The sequence below is a fragment of the Chrysemys picta genome, chromosome 6, assembly GCF_011386835.1.
Source record: "Chrysemys picta bellii isolate R12L10 chromosome 6, ASM1138683v2, whole genome shotgun sequence".
NCBI lineage: Eukaryota > Metazoa > Chordata > Testudines > Emydidae > Chrysemys > Chrysemys picta.
In genome coordinates this window covers 96,534,785-96,541,135 of record NC_088796.1, presented here as the reverse complement: position 1 = coordinate 96,541,135, position 6,351 = coordinate 96,534,785, and the positions used below count along the sequence as shown (strand labels likewise).

Sequence of the window (6,351 nt, the reverse complement as noted above, 5' to 3'; positions counted from 1 at the left end):
TAGGCAGAAGGGCTTGGGGAAATTCCACTCATGCCATACAGCTCTGTTTCCCTTCCAGGAGTCCCATTCCTTGGGGTGGGGAGAGCAGAACTGAATCCTCAGTATCATAATCACTTAGCACCAACTTAGACACAAATGAGTGTAATTTTGAATGCTGTGTATTTGGTTGTATGCCAATATTATCTGTGAGAATAGTGTGTGTATTAGATGAGGGTAGAAATTACAAGAGAGGGAGAACATTTGTGTTTCTCCCTCTATAACTTGTACCATGACAATAATCCCTCATTCTGTATATTGCAATTTATAAACAATCCTAGAAAAGGAGTCTTTGCACATGTTATAACATCTTCATTCTAGAAAAGAGTGATGATACAGTTAACCAACCAACAAGTAATCTGTAAGACAAATTATTGCATTTATTTGTGGCCGTGCTGACTGTACAGTACAGCTCTGTAGTGGTGACTCACGACTCCAATTTCAGGAAGACGATGAGTCAGACAGCTCCACCCACAAAAAAGAAGTAATTGCAAACAGCTACTGAGAGAAAAGCCCAGCAAAATGCCACTGTTTTGATTTCAGTACTTTCTGCAAATAGGAACACAAGGCGATGGGACATTATAGTAAAAAAGAGGAATAAATGCTGGATGGAAAAGTGAAAAACTCATTAAATTATTGACAGAGCAAAAGAAAAATAGTGGCCTTGGTAAAATGCCTGTATATGCCTCATCAAATATTCCCCATCTATTAGTTCCTATTCTTACAGCCCTGTAGTAAATATTTCTCCATTGTTTCCATTAATCATAAAATGTCAGCAATAAACAGAGAGTCTCTGGGCCTATTCAGTTTTATTCCTGGCTTATTTCAATAATACAGAATAAAGTGGTCTGAGAACACAGATGATACACATAGATTTTCAGCTTTTGAAAATGACTCTAATTGCCATGATAATTAATATACAATGAAAGCATTCCTAGTAGAGAGGCTGGAAAACAGAAGTTTTAGCCATAAACTGAAACCTTAAAATAAGAACATTAGTCCCATGTTACAGGATTCAACTGACTTTCCACACAGTAAGTAATTAAATCAGCAATAGATAGCCCCTTTAATTTGGTAGCTTCGTAGCTAGAAATAGTAAATTTGTCTGATACTAGGTGTAACTGTAGACAAGAAAACAGAGGACTAGATAGCATATCAGGTCTCTATCACATCTAGTGCTAGTTTGTGCCTTTAGACCAGGGGTGGGCAAACTACGGCCCGCAGGCTGGATCTGATGCTGTTGGCCTATATCAGCAGCAAATTATAGGATCCCGGTGCTAGCTAAATCTCTGCTGACCAGCATGTTGAGGAGGACAGGGGCTTGGTTCCATTCATTTTCCACCCAGCCTTGCCCACTCTCTACCCATTTCCTGCCTACCTAGTCCAAGGTAGGGGTGGGCAGAAAGTAAGCAGGTTCACAGCACCCTCTTAGTATTTTATACCCAGACCCAAGGTCTAGGTAGCCCTCGCAGGGACTTGAGGGAGATTCTCACTCTGCATAGGCATATAGTCCAAGTTAGAATTTAGTCCTTAACTTTTATTATGGGGGGGTGGGGGTCATCCTAACTATAGATTACTCTCTGCAGGCTATTCTTTCACTCTAACCAAACTTCTAGTGGAACTATACTCCTGCCTGGCATGCATAATACTTTCTGTGGGACTAGAGTGTACGGGGGAAAGAGTGAGAGTTCCAGAGAAATGAGGAGGAAAAATGCTTTGTCTTTCTATCTTTGTTATTCTGAAGTGAAAAAATGGTGTTATCCCATGTTTGTGAGAGGAATAACTGCTCCTTACTCATCTGTCTATATGCCAGCACTACTGTATTATTTAAAAGGGCAAGGAACCACTGCACTACAACATTAATTAACACTAATCCTCATGGTGACATGTTTCAGAGTGGTAGCCGTGTTAGTCTGTATCAACAAAAACAATGAGGAGTCCTTGTGGCACCTTAGAGACTAACACATTTATTTGGGCATAAGCTTTTGTGGGCTAAAACCCACTTTTTTTCATGTTCTCTGTGTATATATATATCTTCCTACTGTATTTTCCACTGCATGCATCCGATGAAGTGGGTTTTAGACCACGAAAGCTTATGCCCAAATAAATTTGTTAGTCTCTAAGGTGCCACAAGGACACCTCATTTTTTTTACTAATCCTCATGATTCACTTAATTGCATTCAATATATACTGGACCTTAGATTTCTAAGAATATGAAGGTGTTCTCTAAGTCTCATGGTAAAGCACAATTTGGCCATCAAGGATCACACAAAATGCTAGTGAAATTTCATGTATTAAAAGGAATAAATAATTATTAATAATAATTAACTAAAATCACCCATTTCCATAACAATATGGGCTATGACATGATTGACAATTATCATCTTAGGGTACATCTACACTACAGGGGGGAGTCGATTTAAGATACGCAAATTCAGCTACGTGAATAGCGTAGCTGAATTCGACGTATCGCAGCCGACTTACCCTGCTGTCAGGACGGCGGCAAAATCGACTTCTGCGGCTTTCTGCCGACGGCGCTTACTCCCACCTCCGCTGGTGGAGTAAGAGCGTCGATTCGGGGATCGATTGTCGCGTCCCAACGGGACGCGATAAATCGATCCCCGAGAGGTCAATTTCTACCCGCCGATTCAGGCGGGTAGTGTAGACCTAGCCTTAGAAACTAGAGGTGAAATCCTGGCCCAGTTTAAGTTAGTGGGATTGTGATGGGGTGTGTACACCACACATGCCCCGAAAGAGTTAATATGGGTCTGATAGGCCGGTTAACATACCTGGCAGCAATGTAATGAAGCCCAGCTGGGGAGGGGCTGATTTTAAAGCCAGGAAATTTCTAGCACAAAGCGTTCTTTTTGATTTGGGAATTGCAACAAATAATATAGCTAATAAGTGCAGCTGGGAAATTCATAAAGAAGACAGAATGGGAAGTGATCACGTCCTTATGCTTATTGAGTACCAAGGCCAAGGAAATGTCAAAAACACAAAAAGAATTCCTGGCTGGAATTTTCAAAAAATTGATTGGTGCCTTTTCAACTTTAAATGTGAGAATGTTTATGTAGTAACTGCACAAGTGACCACCTAGGAGAATTCTATAACGACATCATAAAAGGAATTACAGCAGCAGTGGATCTGACCATCTACAAAATATCACACTGCCCCCAATTTAGAAATCCGAGTCCCAGGTGGAATGAGGATTGCAAATAAGCAATGAAGGTGTTGTCAGTTGTTGTTGGCTGCGTGTGTGTTCTCTCTGTGTGCTGTGCCAGCTCTGCAGGTGCAGCAGCCCTTGATCAAACTGCCCAAGAAGACTCGGTTCAGTAGCAAAGGCGCTTGGCTAGATTTATTGTTAACGAAGCACAATCCTAGTGCCCCAGCTCAATGGTTGCAGATACACTAACACATGTAACCTCATTACAATGGACCAGCTCAGCAAGGACTTTCCCCTCTTCCCTTGGCCAGACAAAGATACCCCCTCTGTGACCCTTCTTTTATACACTGATACAAACAGGTTACGGATGGCCACTCTGATATGGTTTCTCAGCATGCTTTACCTTGTACCTGTTGGTTGGATCAAAACATCTCTATCCATCACCCTGTCATCCTGACCTTACCTTTAAAAGGGCTCTGTGGGTCCCGGTGCCACCTTCGGGGAGTGTATTTATAACCATAACTTACTACTGGGATGTTCATCACAATCCTTCTGGAATGTGCCTGTGCAAATATCCAGTGCCTAGCACTTCTTAGGAATGTTTGTGTTTTTACATCACCAGCCATGTTCTTGCCAAGTTCATATTCCGGACAGTGAACCTGCATGCAGGCATGTTTTGTAATAGGGCCTGGCTTTTGCTCAGAGCCTGACTCTTCCTAACTTTGCATTATATCAGCAGGGCCTGGCATTCGGGCCTTAGACCTTATACCCAGCCCCTTATACCAGGCCTCATGTCTCAGGCTCTCTCTTTCTACTACACAAGGAAAGAAATAAGACATACAACATGCAAAACACACAATGAATAGTGAAGACGGAAAGAATTATAAAAGATATAAGTTGGCGGCACAAAGATTTGTCAAAAAGACCAAAAAAAGAAAGTTGGAGAAATTTCTGTGGGAAACTGAACTTGGAAAGATCACATCGATATCATACAAAACTGTAAAAATAGGATGAACTTACATAAAAGTGTAGCTGGAAACGGGGTGCAGATAAGAAGGTATTGATGACGCATAGAGCATTGAGCAGACCAGTTTTAGACTATGGATGCCAAACTTTTGGATCAGCCTCAAAAACAGCTTTTTAGGTACAGCAAAGAAAAAACTGTGGCTGGCCTATGCCAGCTGACATGGGCTCATGCTGTGAGGCTGTTTCTTTGCTGTGTAGACTTCCACGCTTGTGTTGGAGCCCAAGCTCTGGGACCTTCCCCCCCCCCCCCCCCCCCCGGCAGGTTTTTCTTTGTTGTGTAGATAGACCCTTAGAAACTTCTAACTTCTCCAGGCCCAAGTTCTGTGATTGGCATGTGGTGCAATGATAGCATTATGCTGCAAATAGCCAATGGAGAAGCACCTATAAATATAAGGATGAAATTATTAGATCTAACTTTTTGGCCAAAGGTAAAAGGGAGTTGTGAAAACAGAAATACAAAGCAGATCTGTGAAGGTTGCTGGGAGCTAAGCAAACCAAATTATATGGATTACACACACTTCCTCATACTATCAGGGTCAAAGAATGGGTAAAGGAGACTGTAAAAAAGAAAAACGGAGAGAACTAAAAGTTTCAGTCATGGGAAATCAAATTACAGATGGATTTGGAATTGTATGAAAAAACCGAGGGTAGGAAAAATATCACAGTTTGATCAATGACATTTCTGAATTTATTTTATGAAAAATGAGGCCAGTTTTGCCAAGTTCATACAGATGGATCAAAAGATGATAGTATGGGTAGAGTGTGACCAGCCTTCTGTCGTCCTAGTCTTGGAATCCAGAAATCTAAAAGGCTATTGAATTATGTGACCTTTCAGATGGCTGAATTAATGGGGATAATATTGGCACTAAGCTGGGTAAGTACGACTGGCTGCAGCTGCAATTTTATCTGATCCTTTGTCAGGCATTATGACAATCAGAACAGGGACTTGAGAAAGCAGAAATGACATAGTGAAATAATGTTCCTAACTAGGGAAATAATGCAAGCAGGTATCTGTGTAACAATAGAATGGATTTTGACGTGGATCGGAATACCTGGAAATGAGATGGCTGACAAAGCAGCAAAACATGAGGGTATTAAGATACCTTTAGGTAGACAAGAATTTAAAAGTGTGGTCACAAAGGAGCTTGTGAAGGAATGGCAAGAACTATAGACTAAGGAAACAAAAGGACAAAGGTTTTGTAATGTATGCTCAAAAATCAGACTATACTATACTCCATAGTCATGACCAAAAAATGAAGTAATAATTTTTAGTGTGTTAACAAGTCATTGTGCCTTAAAAGATAACTTAAACTTATTTAAAAAGACATAAAGACGAGCTGTGTAATGTGTGCAAAACCAAAGCAACTGTTGATCATGTTCTGTGGCATTGTGGGCAATGTTCTATGGTAAGAAAGTTTCTTTATGAAAAATTGAGTCAGCTTGGAATCAGAGACTTTTCCCTAAAGGGATTAGTAAGAATGTCAGGGAAATGGAATGGTGCAGAAAAAGCCTTGCTCTGTTTCCTTAAGGGTACTAACTAGACTGAGTGAAAGGAAATCAATATATATAAAAACCTTGGCTAAAAATGAAGAAAGTGGCCATCGTAGTTTTATATGAGGAGGCTGCTGCGCCAGAAAACAAAGACAAAGACAGAGGGCTGCAGGGAGAGAATCTGCAGTCACTCTCTGGGGGATAGAAGAGATAGGAAGTGGTCCAGGGAAGCAACAAGGAGCCTGAGGGAGTAGACTTTGGCTGCCAGTTACAGGGTCCCTGGATTGCAACCCAGAGAAGAGGGAGGTTCTAGATCAGGTTTGCAGATACTGTATGGGCCCATTTCTGCTCCCTTGAACTTGAAATCAATGGGACTACTTGAAGAGTAAGTATGTATACATTCAGTATGTATAAGGGTGTCAGAATTGGATACTGAAAGAATTAGGTACTGGATTTACAGAATGTGCAAGTCTATTCATGCTACTATATTATATGCCTACTCTGCCAATCAGAGTGATGATTTGCTGGAAACCCTAGCAAATATTATATGCAGTGGTAGAACTGACAGTGACAAAAAGAAATATTGATGGGAGAACCTGGCTTTAAACAACAGAAGAGGTGGGATATTTTTTATA

At 41.0% G+C, this 6,351-nt stretch overlaps 1 protein-coding gene across 2 annotated transcripts in view; it reads left to right on the top strand.

Annotated features, from left to right (window-relative positions):
- The window catches only part of LOC122173758 (golgin subfamily A member 6-like protein 22), a 95,532-nt gene that overhangs the window by 29,714 nt on the left and 59,467 nt on the right, over positions 1–6,351 (top strand). The window lies entirely within an intron of this gene.